General features: G+C 33.0%; 1 pseudogene; it reads right to left on the bottom strand.

The window, feature by feature from the left end:
- Positions 1–5,901: 5,901 nt before the first annotated feature.
- Positions 5,902–6,021, bottom strand: LOC111746498 (annotated as a pseudogene).
- Between the last annotated feature and the right edge of the window lie 11,482 nt (positions 6,022–17,503).

The following is a 17,503-nucleotide window of genomic DNA, read 5'->3' on the forward strand; positions in this document are numbered from 1 at the left end:
CTTCTTAAAATAGAAAGTGCTACACAAATGTAAGATGATAATAGCAAACTTGCACTGAGTATCTATGTGACAGGTACTGTGCTAGGCAAAGTTATATATGTTTGTCATTTAATCTTCAGAAACCACTTTTTGAAGCAAATTGCTCATTTTCCTACATGTTAAAAAAAGGCCCAAAGAAAAGTGACGTAACATGCTTGATGTCCCCTAGCTAATAAATGGTAGTACTAGGATTCAAGTCCAGATCTGTCCTGATTGAAAAGTCCACATTCTTTCCATTATGCTATGATGAACAACTTATTATGCATACTCACAAGCACCCCAAATAAGGAGTTTTCTGCAGTTTTCCAGCTGGAATCTATTAGATATTAGATGGTTGGTACCCTTTCCTCACCCCGATCTGATCTTACAGTCTAATAGGAAGGTATGATACTGTAGCCAAGCCAAACTAGAGTTTGAAAATAAAAAAAAAAAACTAAATAAGAAAATTATAGCAACAGAAAATAGAGACTCAGGAGATTACAGGAACACCTGATTTTATTGTGCTTCACATATATTGAGGTTTTACAAATTGAAAGTTTATGGAAACCCTGCATAAACGAGTCTATCAGTACCATTTTACAACAGTATTTGCTTACTTTGTGTTGCTGTGCCACATTTTGCTAATTGTAACAATATCTCAAACTTTTTCATCATTATTATATTTGTTATGGAGATCTGTGATCAGTGATATTTGATGTTATTATTGTTATTGTTTGGGGCTCCATGAACTGCACCCCCATGAGATGGTGAACTTAAATCATAAATGCGTGCATGCTGACTGCTTCACCAACTGGTCATTTCCAGCTTACTCCCTCTCATTGGGCCTCCCCATTCCCTGAAACACAATACTATTGCAATTAGGCCAATTAATAACTCTACAATGGCCTCTAAGTGTTCAAATGGAAGGAAAAGTCACACATTTCTCACTTGAACTCACCAATTAGGCTTAGTGAGGAAGGTATGCCAAAAGTTGAGACAGGCCAAAAACTGGGCTTCTTGTGAATGCAAAGGGAAAGTTCTTGAAGGAAATTAAAAGTGCTATTTCAGTGAACACACAGTTGAGAAGAAAGTAAAACAGTCTCATTGCTGATATGGAGAAAATTTTAATGGTTTGGATAGATCAAACCAGCCACAACACTCCCTTAAGCCAAAGCCTAATCCAGAGCGAGGACCTAACTCTCTTCAATTCTGTGAGGGCTGGAGAGGTGAGGAAGCTGCAGAAGGAAAGTTTGAAGCTGGCAGAGGTTTAAGGAAAGAAGCCGTCTCCATAACATAAAAGTGCAAGATGAAGCAGCAAGTGATGTAGCAGCTGCAGCAAGTTATCCAGAAGATCTAGCTAAGAATGGAGGTGGCTACACTAAAGAACAGACTTACAATAGAGGCAAAACAGCCTTACATTGGCAGTAGATGCCATCCAGGACCTTGACAGCTACAGAGGAGAGTCAATGCCTGCCTTCAAAGCTTCAAAGGACAGGCCGACTCTTCTCAGGGGCCAGTGCAGCTGGTGACTTTAAATTGAAGCCAGTGCTCATTTACCATTCTGAAAATCCTAGGGCCCTTAAGAATTATGCTAAAGCTACTTGCCTGTGCTCTATAAATGAAACATTAATGCCTGGGTGATATGTTTTGTAAACATATGTTTACAAAATGGTATATTCAATATGTAAGCCTACTGTTGAGACATACTGCTCAGGAAAAAAGATTCCTTTCAAAATATGACTGCTCTTTGACAAGGCACCTGGCCACCCAAGAGCTCTTTTGATGATAGACAACGAGATAAATGTTGTTTTCATGCCCGCTAACACAGCATCCATTCTGTAGCCCAAGGATGAAGGAGTGATTTCGAGTCTTATTATCTAAGAAACACACTTTATAAGGCTGGAGCCTCCTGGAAAGGATTCCCCATTCTAGATGCCATTAAGAACACTAATGATTCATGGGAAGAGGTCAAAATATGAACATTAACAGGAGTTCAGAGGAAGTTGATTCCAACCTTCATGGATGATTTTGAGGGGTTCAAGACTTCAGTGGAGGAAGTAACTGCAGATGTGGTGGAAAGAGCAAATTTATTCAGATATACCAGTTTTACTTGGATTTAGTCGTGTGTGTGTGTATGCTTCTCTATTTACTTCTATGCAATTTTATCACATGTGTAGGTACTTGCATCTGCCACTGAAGTCAAGATAAAGAACATTTCCATCACTGCAAGGATCTCTCATGATGCCCCATTAAAATTATACACCCCATCTTCTCCACAAACACCCTCCCCAACCCATCCAAAATCCCTGGCAATCACAAATCTGTTCTCCATATTTTGTCGTTTAAAGAATATTATATAAATGAAATCAGAAAGCATGTAACCTTGTGGAGTTGGCTTTTCACTGAGGATAATTACTGGAGATTTGCCCAAATTGTTGTTTGTATCAATAGTTCACTCCTTTTTATTGCTGAATAGTATTCCATAGTATGGATTATCACAGTTTGTTTAATTTTTCACGTGAATGCTCTCTGGATGTTGAAGGCTGAGTTGTTTCCAGTTTCTGTTATAAATAAAGCTTCTGTGAACTTTCATGTACAAGGTTTTTTTTTAACTGAGATAAAATTGACGAAAATTGTATTAGCTTTTAGTAGACAACATAATGACTTGATATATGTATGATTGCAAAATTATTACCATAATAAGTTTACTTCACATCCATCACCACACATAGTTCATAGTTATTATTATTTTCTTATGATGAGAACTTCTAAGATCTACTTTCCTAGCAACTTGCGAATACATAATATAGCATTGGTAACTATAGTCGCCATGCCATGTACAGACTTTTGTGTAAATATAAATTTCATTTCTCTGGGAAATAAATTGCCCAAGAGTGCAATTGCTGGGTTGTATTGTACTCACATGTTCAGTTTTATAAGAAATGCCAAACTGTTTTCTAGAGTGAATTCTACCATTTTATATTTCTACCAGCAACATATGGGTAACCCAGTTTCTCTGAATACTCGTCAGCATTTGGTATTGTCACATTTTTTTAAATTTTAGCCATTCTGATAGGTGTGTAGTGATCTCTCATACAAACAATTTTTATTGTCCTAATGGCTAGTGATATTGACATACTTTCATGAGCTTATTTGCCATCTGTATGTCTTTTAACCATTTTCTAATTGGATTTTTTTTACTGTTAAGTTTTGAGAGTTCTTTATATATTCAAGATACGAGTCTTTTTATCAAATATGTGATTTGCAAATATTTTCTCCCAGTCCGTAGCTTGTGTTTTCATCCTCAACACAGTTTTTCACAGAGCAAATATTTTTCTCTAACTTCGATAAAGTCCAAATTATAAATCTTTCCTTTTACAGATCATGCTTTCAGTGTAAAGTCTAAGGACTCTAACTAGTCATATATTCTGGAGATTTTTCTCTATCCTCCCCCCAATTTTGTAGGAATTAGTTTTAATTAGTTAAATTAATAAAATTTAATTTTACATTTTACATTTAAGCTTGTGATCTACCTTGAGCTAATTTTGTAAAAGTTATGAGGTTTAGATAGAGGTTAATTTTCCTGTCTATGGAAAATTAACTGCCCTAGCATCATTTGTGAAAAAAGATTATGCTTCCTCAACTGAATTGTTTTTGTCTCTTTGTCAAAAATCAGTTGGGTATATTTAAGTGGCTCTATTTCTAGGTTCTTTATTCTCTTCTATGGATATATGTGTCAATTCTTCCATTATGACACTATTTTGATTATTGTGGCTATTTAGTAGGCCTTAATACTGAGTAGAGTGATTCCTTCCATTTTATTCTTCTTTTTCAAAATTGCTTTAGTTAATCTAGGTCTTGTGCCTTTCTATATAAATTTTAGAATAAGCTTGTTTACATCTAAAAAAATCCTGTTGGGATTATTTAACAGCTTTGTTTAGATATAATTGCCATATAACAAAATTGCACATATTTAAAGTATACAATTTAATAAGATTTGACATATATACACACCACCATGATTAAGGTATAGAACATATACATCACCCTTCAAAGTTTCCTCATGCTCCTTTGTAATCCCTCTCCATTCACATTTGTCTCAAGACAACTACTGATCTAATTTCTGTCATTATACAACAGCTTGCACTTCTTAGAGTTTTACATAAATGGAATCATATGGGATAGTTTATTTCTTTTTAATCTGGAGAGGTATTCTATTGTATGGACATATCATAGTTTGTTTATCTATTCCCTAATTGAAGGACATTTGAGTTGTTTTCAATTATTGGCCAGTACAAATAAAGCTGCTATGAATATTCATGTACAAGTATTTATTTTGACACATGCTTTAATTTCGCTTGGGTAAAAACTTAAGAGTGGCAAATGTATGTTTAACTTTTTACGAACCTGCCAAACTGTTTTCCAAAATAGTTGTATCACTTACCTTCAGAATTCCAGTTTCTCCACATTCTTGCCAACTCTTGGTATGGTCAGAATTTTAACTTTAGCCATTCTAATAGTGTGTATCTCATTACAGTTTTATTTACATTTCTCCAATGACTAATGATGTTGAGCATCTTTTCATATGCTTTATTGCTATCCACATATTTTCTTTGGTAAAAAGTCTGTTCATGTCTTTTGTACATTTTTAATTGGGTTGTTCATTTCTTAGTGATAAGATTTAATGGTTCTTTATATATTCTGGGTACAAATCCTTTATCAGATATAAGCTTTGCCCATATGTTCTCTCATTCTGTGGGCTGTCTTCCCATTTTCTTTGCCATGTCTTTTGAAGAACAGAAGTTTTCCCTTTTTATCAAGTCCAATTTATTAATTTTTTCATGAATTTTGTTTTTGGTGTCATATCTAAGAAATTTTTGCTCAACCCAGTTTCACAAAGGTTTTTTTTTCTGTTTTAGAAGTTTTATATGTAGGTCTATCTATGATCCATTTTGAGTTAATCTTTTTATAGGTGCAAGGTAGGGATGGAATTTTTTTTTTGCATAAAGATATCCATCCAATTGTTCTAACATTATTTATTGAAAAGATTATTCTTTCTTCATTAAATTGCCTATTCAACCTTTGTCAAAAAATGGTTGTCCATATATGTTTAAGTCTATATCTAGACTTTTGATCTTGTTCCATTGATTTATTTATCTATTTTGCACAAATAGCACTATGTTTATATTACTATAGCTTTAAAAGAAGTCTTGAGTCAGGCAATATTAGCCCTACAACTTTTTTCTTCTTCAAAGTTGGTTTAGGTATTGTACGTTCTTCGCATTTCCATATAAAGTTTAGAATCAGCTTCTCAATTTCCACAAGAGCTTTCAAGGATTTTGATTGGGATTGCATTTAAATCTATCAATTAATTTAGAGAGAGTTTACATCTTAATGTTGAGTCTTCTGTCCCATTAACATATATCTCCCCAATTATCTGGGTCTTCTTCAGTTTCTCCTAGAAATGTTCTGTAGTTTTCAGAGTTCAGATCTATCTCATCTTTTGTCAGATTTATCTCTAAGTATTTTGGATTAGTTATTGAATTGGTTATCAGTAAGTATTTTGTTGCTATTGAAAATGGTATTGCTTTCTTAATTTAGATTATCAATTTTTCACTGCTAGTATATAGAGACATAATTTTAATATATTGATCTTGTACCTTGCAGTCTTGATAAACACACTTAATTGTTTAAGGAGATTTTCTGAAAGTCCCATCAGAATTTATACTTAGATGATTATGTCTGTGAATAAAGACAATCTTACTTTTTCCTTTCCAATCAATGTCTTTTATTTCATTTTTTTTTAAGGCGAGGCAACCCCTGGTTGACCTCATAAATTGCAAGGACCTTGTCAGTTTACGATCCCTTATTTTTTATTTTTTACGCCTACAGCACTTGGACTTCCTAAGTGGTCTCCCATTCAAGTACTAACCAGGCCTGACTCTGGCTTAGCTTCCGAGATCAGACGGGATCGGTCTTGTTCAGGATGGCATGGCTGTAGACTGATGTCTTTTATTTCTCTGTCTTGCCTGATCGCACTGGCTAGAATGTCTAGTATAATGTTGAATAGAAGGGTAAAGTGGTCATTCTTTTTCCCATTCTTGATCTTTCATCAATAACTGTGATACTAGCTGTAGGTATTTTGTAGATACTTTTCATGAGGTTGAGGGAAGCTCCCTTTTCTTCATGCTTTGCTGGGAATTTTTATCAGAAATGGATATTGAATTTTTTCAAGTGTTTTTTTTTTTTTGTATTTGTTAAAATGACCATATGTTTTTTCCTTTTTAGTGTGTTAATGTAATGAAATACATTGACTGATTTTGAAATGTTAAACCATCTCTGTCCTCCTAGGATAAATGCAACTTCATCATTATATATTATTAGCCTCTTTATATATTGATATTGTTGGATTCAATTTACTAAAATTTTTTTAGAAAACTTTTGTATAAAGGTAATGTTGGTCTCTTAGAAAATATTTTGTTATCAGTTGTTATAAGCTGGGAAATAGTATAGAATTTTTATTGTTTCTTCCTGAAAGTTTTGGTAGAATTCACCAGTGAAATCATTTGAGTTCCGGTATTTTTTTGTGGGAAGGTTTTCTATCTTTTTAAAAACTCTTTTCTTTCTTTTTTTTTTTTATTAATTTTCCTTTTTGTTAAAATTCTTTTGTAGGAAGGTTTTTAACTACCAATTCAATTTCATTAATGTGGGGCTATTCAGGTTATCTAATTTTCCTTATATGAGCTTTAGCAGTTTGTTTTTTTCAATGATTTTATCCATTTCATCTAAATTGTCAAATTTATGGGCATACAGTTGTTCATAATACTCCATTATTATTTTAACATTTTGGGGCATCTGTATGATGTTACCTCTCTTATTTCTGATATTAGTAAATGAATGTTTTCTCTTTTAATTAATTAATTAATTAATTTTTAATTGAAAAAATGATTTAAATTTTTCCCCTATCTCCCCCTTCCCTCGCTTTGTTTTCTTTATCAGTCTGCTTAGACATTTATCAATTTTATTGATCTTTTCAAAGAACTAGCTTTTAGTTTCATTGATTTTTCTTTATTGTTTCCCTGTTTTCTGCAATTGATTTTCACTCAGATATTTTTTATGATTTCCTTTCTTCTGCTTATTTTGGGTTTAATTTGCTCTTCTTTTTCTAGTTTCTTAAAGTTGAAGCTGAGGTCATTGATTTTAGAACTTTTGCTCTTTTTAATTAAAAATTATCGGGGTGGCATTGATTAATATATTAAATGTTTCAAGTATACAGTTCAATAGTATGTCATATATATATATATTGCATTGGGTATTCACCACTCAAAGTTAGATTTCTTTCCATCAGCAAATATTTGACCCCTTCTACCTTTGTCTACCCTCTCCTCTCCTTTCCTCTGATAACCACTAATCCATAGTCCATGTCTATGAGTCTCTGTCATGTTTGTTTGTTCTTTTCTAATAGAAGTGTTTTAGTACTATAAATTTCCTCATTCTTACTGCTTTAATACTATTCCACAAATTCTCATACGTTCTGTTTTCATTTTCATTAAGATTAAAATATATTTTAATTACTCTTCAGATTTATTTTTTGACTCATGGAATATTTAGAAAGGTGTTATTTTGTTTTCAAGTATTTGGAAGTTTCTCCAGATGTCTTTGTTATTGATTTCTAATTTAATTTCATTGTGGTAAGAGCACATATTTTGTATGAATTGAATCTTTTAAGTTTTCTTAAGGTTTCTGTTATTGCCTTGAATATGTCTGGCTTGATGAATGTTCCATGTACACTTGAAAAAAATGAGTATTCTTATGTCATTGGGTGGAGTGTTCTATAAGTATCAATTAGGTAAAGCTGGTTTATAGTGTTCCTTAAATTTTCTATACCCTTACTGATTTTTCACTTATCTCAATGTTGAGGAAGGGGTATTAAAATCTCTAAACAAAGTCATGGAATTGTCTATTTCTCTTTGTAGTTCTAACATTTTTTGCTTCATGTATTTTGAAGCTCTTTTATTAGATGCATAAACATTTAGGAATGTTATTTCTTGATGACTTGAACCCTTTGTCATTATAAAATAAACTTCATTATTCTTAGTAATATCTTTTGCTTTAAAATCTATTTTTATCTGATATTAATAGATACACCATAAACCTTTTGATTAGGGTCACCATGGTATACTTTTTTCTGTGTTTTTGTTTATAATCTATTCATATTTTTATACTTAAAAGTGTGTTTCTTATAGGCAGCAAATATTGCTTTTTTAAAATCCAATTTGTCAATCTCTGCCTTTTCACTCATGTTGAGGTCCTTTTTATTTAATGTAATTTTATATATGCATAGATTTAAATCTGTCATCTTGCTATTTGTTTTCTATTTGCTCCATCTGAGTTTTGTTTCCTCTTTCCTCTTTCTCTGCCTTCCTTTGGACTGTTAAAATAATTTTTATTATTCCATTTTGTTTTTTTAAGATTATTGGCAATAACTCTGTGCTTTGCCATTTTAATGGTGGCTGGCTTTTCAGACATTATAATGAAGAAATACTACAAACAACTTTAGGTCCATAAAATGACTCCTTAGATAAAATGGACCAATTTCTTGAAAGATACAAATTATCAAATGCATTTAAAAATAAGTAGATAACCTGAATAGTCTAATATCTGTTATGGAAATTTAATTTGTATTAAAATCCTTCCAGGTCCAGATGGTTTCACTCACAAATTCTATTAAACTTTTAAGGAAAAAAATAATATCGAACACATACAATCTCTTCCAAAAAATAAAAGAGGGGTGAGAATTTCCCAACTTATAATATGAGGTCAGTGTTACCCTAATACCAAAGCCAAGCAAAGATACTACATGGAAAGAAAATTACAGACCAATATTTCTCATGAACATAAAATGAGAATGGTCAGCATGATTGTGTGTTTTTTCCAAATTCAATTATGCAGTTGCATAATAGGTGGAGAGTTGGATTTAACCAGACTTGAAGTTTAGCCATTTGAATAAGAAGTAAGAGAGGGGTAAAAGAATTGAGAGCATATGTAGAAGCATTACTATAATGATTGACCACGGAATTTATCCTGAGTAGGGAGGAAAATGAGGACATAAAGAAGAATGAATAGTAGATTCGATGCGTAGGGCCAAAGTATTGTTAGAGTGGGAGAATAATAAAGAATGAGTTAGAAAAAAGGAGGTGGCAGTTGAAAAATGAGATGCTTGAATTAAAAGAAAAATAGTAGATTTTTAGTAATTATAAGGTCAATGGTATGGCCATGTGGGTTAGCGCATAAAGTAGGGTTGAGGATAAGATCATTAAAGGAGAAGTCAAGGAACTGAGAGCACAGACTATTATAAAGGTCATTTATATGAATACCGAAATAACCAAGAATTATGACAGGAATAGTGTTAGAGGGAACAACAGTGAGTCAGATGCTAAAATCTTCAAGGACTAAGTGTGAATGATCCAGGGGTCAGTGTCCTGAGGTCAGATAGTGGGTGATATAATCTGATGACATGAGATTATATCAAAGGAAAGAGAATGTCCTAGAAGTGACAATGTGAAGGACATCTCCTCTATCTCCAGGTATTGTGATGACAGAGGTATGGGTGAGAAGACAGCACCATTTAAGAGGATTTCAGGGAGAATAAAGACCTTAGAAAAGAGTTTTATTTCAGTTAAGTGAGAAGATGAAGGGAATTTAGTGATGATTGTCCACAAATTCCAGGGAGCATAGTGGAAGGATTTCAGAAGTTGGGGAAAGGTAGGAGATAGGATCATAAAAATGATACAACTGTGTACACTCAAACTGAGGGATGATTTGGGAAACTTGGGGTGACTGACATTAGAAAGCAGAACCAGTAGAACGTATGCATGTGTATGTCCGTGGGGATGTGGAGAGAGGGAGAGGGAGAAGAAGAGAGGGAGAGAGAGAGAGAACAAAGAACTGGTGATACAATTGTGAAGTTATGTAAGGACTGACTAAGCAGATCCAAAATTCATAGGGTAGGCAGTCAGAACAGGAAGATTGCAGGAAGATTAGAACCATTGGCACAGACTGAAACTTGTCAGGAAGATCATGAGCATGATGGAACTCTACAGTCATACCAGCCAAAGGTGTGATCCACAGGTGGAAATTGTTCTCAATCCCAGAGAAATCTCAGGTCTGCTTTTGTGCTCTTTCAATGAATTCAGTTAGGTCTATCCAGATAATCCAGGAAAAATTCCCTTACTTGAAATCAACTGATTAGGGGTTTTAGTTTCACTTGCAAAATATCTTCACTGCAACATCTACACTAGTGTTCAAATAACTGTAGACTATAACTTAGCCAAATTGGCACATCAAAAAAGTTATCACAATATTAATTCTTTCAATCCACAAAGATAGGATATCTTTCCATTAATTTGTGTCTTCTTCAATTTTTTCATCAATATCTTATAATTTTCAGTGTACATATCTTTCACTTCCTTGGTTAAATATATTCCTAAGTATTTTATTCTTTTTGATGCTATTGTAAATGGGATTTTTTTTCTTAATTTCTTTTTCCAATAGTTCTTCATTAGTGTATAAAAATACAACTGATTATTGTATGTTGATTTTGTATCCTGCAAGTTTACTTAATTCATCCGTTGGTTCTAACAGTTTTTTTTTTTTTTTGGTGGAGTGTTTGGGTTTCTATATGTAAGATAACATCATGTGCAAATAGAGAGAATTTCACTTTTTCCTTTCTGATATCGATGCCTTCAGAGTCAATACAGTCCCTATCAAAATTCTAATGGTATTTTTCACGGAAATAGAAAAAACAATCCAAAAATTTGGATGGAATTACAAAAGACCATAGGTAGCCAAAGCAATCTTGATAAAGAAGAACAAAGATGAAAGCATCATATTTCTGACTTCAAATTATACTACAAAGCTATAATAATCAAAACGGTATTGCACTAGCTTAAAAACAGACACATAGACCAATAGAACAGAATTAAGAGCCCATAAATAAACCCACACATATATATGGTCAACTACACTTTGACAAGAGTGCCAACAATATACAATGAGGAAAGGGTAGGTCTCTTCAATAGATGGTACTGGGAAAACAATATCTACATGCCAAAGAATGAAATTAGACCCTTACCTTACAGCATATACAAAAATTAACTTAAAATGGATAAAGACTTAAATATAAGACTTGAAACCATAAAACTCCTAGAAGAAAACATAGGGGAAAGCTCTTTGACATTGGTCTTGGAACTGATTTTTTGGTAATAGCATCAAAAGCACAGGCAAAAAAAAAAGCAAAAATAATCAAGTGGGACTATATCAAACTAAGAAGCTTCTGTACAGCAAAACAAAATGAAAAGGCAACTTACAGAATAGGAGAAAATATTTGCAAATCATATATCTGATAAGGGGTATATATCCAAGATATATAAGAAATTCCTACAACTTAACACAAAAAAATAATCAATCCAATTTAAAAAATTGGTAGAAGATTTGAATAGACATTTCTGTGAAGAGGACATACAGATTGCCAAAAGACAGGGAAAGATGTTCAACATCACTAATCATCAGGGAAATGTAAATCAAATCGCCAATGAGATATCACTGCAGATCTGTTAGGGTAACTATTATCAAAAAGACAAAATATTAGCAAGTGTTGGTGAAGATGTGGATAAAAGGGAACCTTTGTACACTGTTGGTGGAAATGTAAATTGGTACAGCCATGATAGAAAAACAGTATGGAAATTCCTCAAGAAATTAAAAATAGAGCTACCATATGACTCAGCAATTCCACTTCTAGGTGTACATCCAAAAGAAATAAAACCACTCTCTTGAAGATAAATTTGCTCTCCCGTGTTCATTATAGCATTATTCACAATAGCCATGACATGGAAACAACATTGTGTTTGTCAGTAGATGAGCTGATAGAGAAAATGTTTTATATATAATGGAATAGTATTAAGCCATAGAAAGAAGGAAACCCTGCCATTTGCAACAACATGGATGAACTGGAGGACACTATGCTAAGTGAAATAAGCCAGACACAGAAATACAAATAGTCTTTCTTTTTCCACTTATATGTCGAATCTGAAAAAGTCAAACTAATAGAAGCAGAGAGTAGAATGTTGGTTGGCAGGAGCTGGGGGAGGGGGAAATGGGGAGATGTTGGTCAAAGGGTACAGTTTCAGGTATAAGATAAATATGTTCTGGGCATCTAATGTATAGCATGGTGACTATAGTTAATAATAATGTATACTTGAAATTTGCTAAAAGAGTAAATACTAAGTGTTCTCATCATCAAAAAAGTAACTTTGCAATGTGATAGAGCTATTAATTAGGTTGATTGTGATCATTTCACAATGTATATATACATCAAATCATCGTGTTGCATACCTTAAATATATACTTTTATTTGTCAAAAATTTTGTTAAGAAATTAGATTTCATGTTGTGTTCTTACCACAAACGAGTTTATAAAAAATAAATGAGAGCCCTAAAAGTTAAAAATAATAATAAAAAATCATAATAAGCAATCATTTTAAACATGTCAAAAATATAATAAAGAATAGCACTGTTTAGAAAAAATCGATATTAAAAATAGTAATCATGATTGGGTTTTGCTACTTTATCCAATCTTTCTCTGCCTTGTTATTAGAGTGCTTCAACCATTTACATATAATGTGAATGAATACCGAGACAGTTAGCCTTAAATCTAGCATCTTATTTTCTATTTGTTCCATTTAGTTTTTGTTCCTACGTTTTTTCCTGCCTTCTTTTGGACTATTTTTTATGATTCCATTTTACCTCTTTTGCTAGTTTGCTTATTAGCTAGAACTCTTTGTTTTGTTACTTTATAGGTTGTTTTAGAGTTTATAGTGTACTTCTTTAACTTATCACAATCAACCTTTAAGTGATGTTATACTACCTCACAGATAGTATAAGAACCTTAAAATAATATATTTTTATTTCTCTCCTTTTGGCCTTTGTGTTATTGTTATACATTTTACTTTTAAGTATATTATAAATCCCTCAATACATTATTTTTATTTTTGTTTGCTGAATTATCTTTTCACTAGAATTAAATCATAAGAAAAATATTATATATTAATCCATGTAATTACTATTTTCTATGCTATTCATCCCTTGTGGTTCATTCCATTTGGTTCATTCTATATTTCTACTTCATACCATTTTCCTTCTTCCTAAAATATTTTAAAAAATATTTCTTACAGTGCAAGTCAGTTATGAATTAGTTTGACATTTGTATGTCTGAAAAGGCTACCTCATCTTCACTTTGGAAAGATATTTTTATTGGACAAAGATTTCTAGATTGACAGATTTCTTTTCTTTCAGTCCTTAAAAGATGTTACTTGACTATCTACTTGCTTGCATATTTATGATAAAAAGTCTGTTTTCATTGTTTGTTCCTTTAAATGTAATGTGTCTTTTTTACCTTTGGCCGTTAACATTTTTTTCTGCATTTAATGTATTTATTTTTTCCCATCTGGCTGCTTTTAATATTTTCTCTTTATCACTTGTTTTGAGAAAGTTGACTAGTGCATTGGTATATTTCATATTTCTTAAGGCTCTTTGAGCTTCTGAATCTGGGGGTTTATATTTTCCATCAAATTTGGAAAATTTTGGCCATTATTTTTTCAAAAATTTTCTGGGCCCATCCTTCCCTTTCAAGAACTCCAGTTATATATGTATTATATTGCTTAAAGTTGTCCTAGAGCTCACTCTTTCTCTTTTAACTTTTTAAATTCTCTTTTCTCGATGTATTTAATTTTAGATGATTTCTATTGTTGTGCCTTCAAGTTTACTAATCTTTTTTCCTCCAGTGTCTAATTTATTGTTAATCCATCCAATGTAGTTTTAATCTCATACATTGTAGTTTTCATCTCTTGAAGTTCAATTTGGGTCTTTTTAAAAAAATCTTCCATATCTCTAGTAAATTCTTTGATCATATGTAATAATAGTTATAATAATTTTTTCATATGTCCTTCTCTGTTAATTGTAACATATGTATCAGTTCTGGGATGGTTTCAATCAACTGATTATTCTCCTCATTATGGGTTGTTTTCTTGCTTATTTGCGTGCTCAGTAAGTTTTGATTGGATGCCAGATTTTGAATTTCACCTTGTTGGATGCTGCATATATTTGTATTCCTGTAAATGTTCTTGAAGTTTGCTCTGGGATGCAGTTGTTATTTGGAAAAAGTTTGACTCCTAGAGGTCTTGCTTTTATTTTTTATGTAAGTCTAGAATAGTACTCAATCTCGGTGTAATTATTTCCCATTGCCTAGATAAGACCTTCCTAAGTACTCTATCCAATGCTTTGTGAATTATGAGTTATCTCCTTCTGTCTGGTAGAAACAAGCACTATTAGTGGCCCCATATTAATGTTCCAGTCCATTTAATCTTTTTGTATTCTACATAGAAAACATGGAAATTTAACCAAGTTAAGTTTATCCAAAGTCACACTACTAGAAAGTAACAAAATTCAAAACCAGGTTTTCCTGGGAAAAAAGACACTTTTATTTACTGTTGTCAAAACAGTAGATTGATATAATTATTTTTAAGTAGCAATTTGGCAGTATAGGGTCACATTTTTAAATGTGCACACCTATAATCCAACAGTTTCACATCTAGGAATTTAACCTAAATACTATGACTTCTACCAAAATATGTGTACCAGGATGTTTATTGCAAATTCATTGTAATAAAACAATTCAAACAAATAAATGGGCATTAGTAGGGGACTGTATATCCATACAATGTAATACTATGCAATTACAAACAATGTAATAGAGAAATGTTCAATAAATAGCAGGATTTTATGGACAGTATAATCCCATTTGTGAGGGAAAAGAAGAAATACATATATGCTTATATATGTACAGAAAATTACTTGAACACACAAAAATATTACTATATGTGAAAAATGGGAATGAAAGGAGAGTACTTTTATTTTTTACTTCTCTGTACTGTTTTAAGTTTTGATCATGAGTTTGTATGACTCCTATAAATTTAAAAAGTTATTTAACAATACCAGGTATTCTGATTCCAAATGCAGTGTTCTTTCTCATACATCATAAATTTATTTCCATCTTTGTATCTGCCACCAAGATCTAGCATTCTGCCTTACATATAATAAGCACTGAAATAATTGCTGAAAAGCATTCAGGGGAAAAAAAAAAGATTTTTTCCTTTAAGAAAAGGCTAATTGGTACCATAAAGCAGGTTATAAAAATGGTTGAGAAACTTGTCTCAGGAAAGAAAACTCATTCAAGTGTAATAAAAGTTGATAAGAAAGGGATTAGAGTAAGTTAGACATGGGAAGTTTGGTTGCCAGAGCAACCTCTCCCTGGTTAGAAGGAACCTTCACTGGAGAGGAGCTGCTGATGCAGACACTGCTGCCTCCATTGTCTTTGTTTTCATTTAGCTTTGATCATCAGGCAATGAGTAAGCAAGCTAGAAGCACTTCTGGACTCGGTGTCATAACCACAGCAACAGACATTCTGGGACCTTGACAAGTAGAAAGGACAGAGTAGATTGGCAGGCAGTGACAGGAGAAGGGAACCTCTGGAGTACAGGGTCCAACATGAAGAAGGGAGATGACTAAAAGTCCAAGTCTCAGGGTCCAAGAGGATGGGGTTAATTAAGATCTTATTTGCACTGGTTTTGAGAGCCAATTTCGAGTCAGGGGACCAGGAACAGTAGAATTTTCATAGTGGTAATAAACATAGAAATTTGAGTAGAAGTTTCTGGATTCCAGGGATTGGTCTGGTTTGAGGAGGATCCAAGCCCACAGTTGGAAATTATGACATGATCCAGTTCCTTTTTTAACCTAGGGAGACAGATTAGGTAAGGTCTAAGTTGGTGAGGGTGGCAGAGTTCAAATTAGCAAATGCCATAGAAGCTACTAGAAGCTCCAAAAGAGTTTGGGGTCTCTCTTATTCATTGCTATATCCCCAGTGCCTAGAATAATTCTTGATATAGGTATGTATTCCTTAAATATGTATCAAATGAAGGAAGCCAAGTTCTTTAAGGTAAGGATTTCCTCAGACATATCAGATCATGTCCTTAGAGAAGCAGTCTAATTCTGAACTACAGCCACCAGTGAGAAGAAGCTCCTTATGTATTTTCAGGCTTGGCAGGAGCTGAAAGAGGCTGATTGTGAAGGCTAAAGAGTCTTCATGTTTCTTCAGTTCCTACAAATGGGCAGGTGTCTAGCAGGCAGGCTGGCAGCTTGAGCTATGAGTTCTCCTTTAATATTATCTCAACTCAAATGTTACTTTCTCAGAAAGTCCTTCTCTGACAACTATAGCTAAAATGTCCTTCAATATTTACCAAGTCTTTTCTATCTCATTACTTGGTTTTAGTTTCTTCGTCATCTGAAAATATGTGAGATATTTGTGGGGTTAGTATCTGTGTCCTTCCACTAGAATATGAACTCCACAAAAGCAAGGACTTTTGTCTCATTCATTACTGTATTTCTGAAACCTGGAACAGTGCTCAACACATAATAGGTATTCAACAAATATTTGTTGAAACTCAGGCTAGAGGAACCAGTCTAATAAATAGTTAAATGTGAATGTAAGAATCACTTCTCACTTTTTCTCAGAGGAGAAAGAAAAGTTCAATTTACACAGTGATTAAGCAATTGAGTCTAGTGAAAAAAATATGAGTTTATTCTGGCGTATCTATTTCTTTCATTTTTACTCTAGCCAGTGTATAACTATCTCTCATGTATTGCATATAGAGAGGAGGTATATTCTATTTTAACAGTTTCTTTTGAACCAAAAAAAAAACTGCCAAAGGAGCTCACATGCTACTTTATGTCTTTCCATGAAGGAAGTACTATCTTCTGTCTATAGTCAAACCTAAGCGTAATCCTAAAGATAATGCTTCTCAAGGAAGGTCTAAGGGCTTCCAACATCAGAATCACTTATCAAAAATGCATTGTATTGGGCCTAATTCTAGAACCATTAAATCATAATCTGAGAGAAAACCCAGGAACTTACATTTTAAACAAGCTCTCTAGGTGATTCTTGTCAAGAACTATGAAGGGTATGAGATTTTACTCAGCTTGCAAGTTAGCAAGCTAGTCTGGCATGTTTTCATGAATGCTGGCGGAAAACATGAAATTCCTGGGTCAGAAACAGGGATGATGATGACAATGATGACGATGATGATGATGATGATGATGATGATGATGATGATGATGATTTTTATAGATATTATTATTACTTAGGAATACCAGTAGTCAGAGTATTAGTATGTGTGTCAGTTTCCCATTTCCTAATTCTCACAGGATGACATGAAGAGGGCAAAGTGATGCAAACACATGCAATAAGTTGTGTTACAGAAAAACAGCAAGTTTAGGGAAACTAAATATTTTATAATGGGCAGTAAGCATGCCTGATCTTTGCTCTAGAAGGAAAGATTATCTTTATTCTATGAGACGGAAATAAACCTATCTTT

The sequence above is a fragment of the Pteropus vampyrus genome, unplaced genomic scaffold (assembly GCF_000151845.1).
Source record: "Pteropus vampyrus isolate Shadow unplaced genomic scaffold, Pvam_2.0 Scaffold191, whole genome shotgun sequence".
Lineage (NCBI taxonomy): Eukaryota > Metazoa > Chordata > Mammalia > Chiroptera > Pteropodidae > Pteropus > Pteropus vampyrus.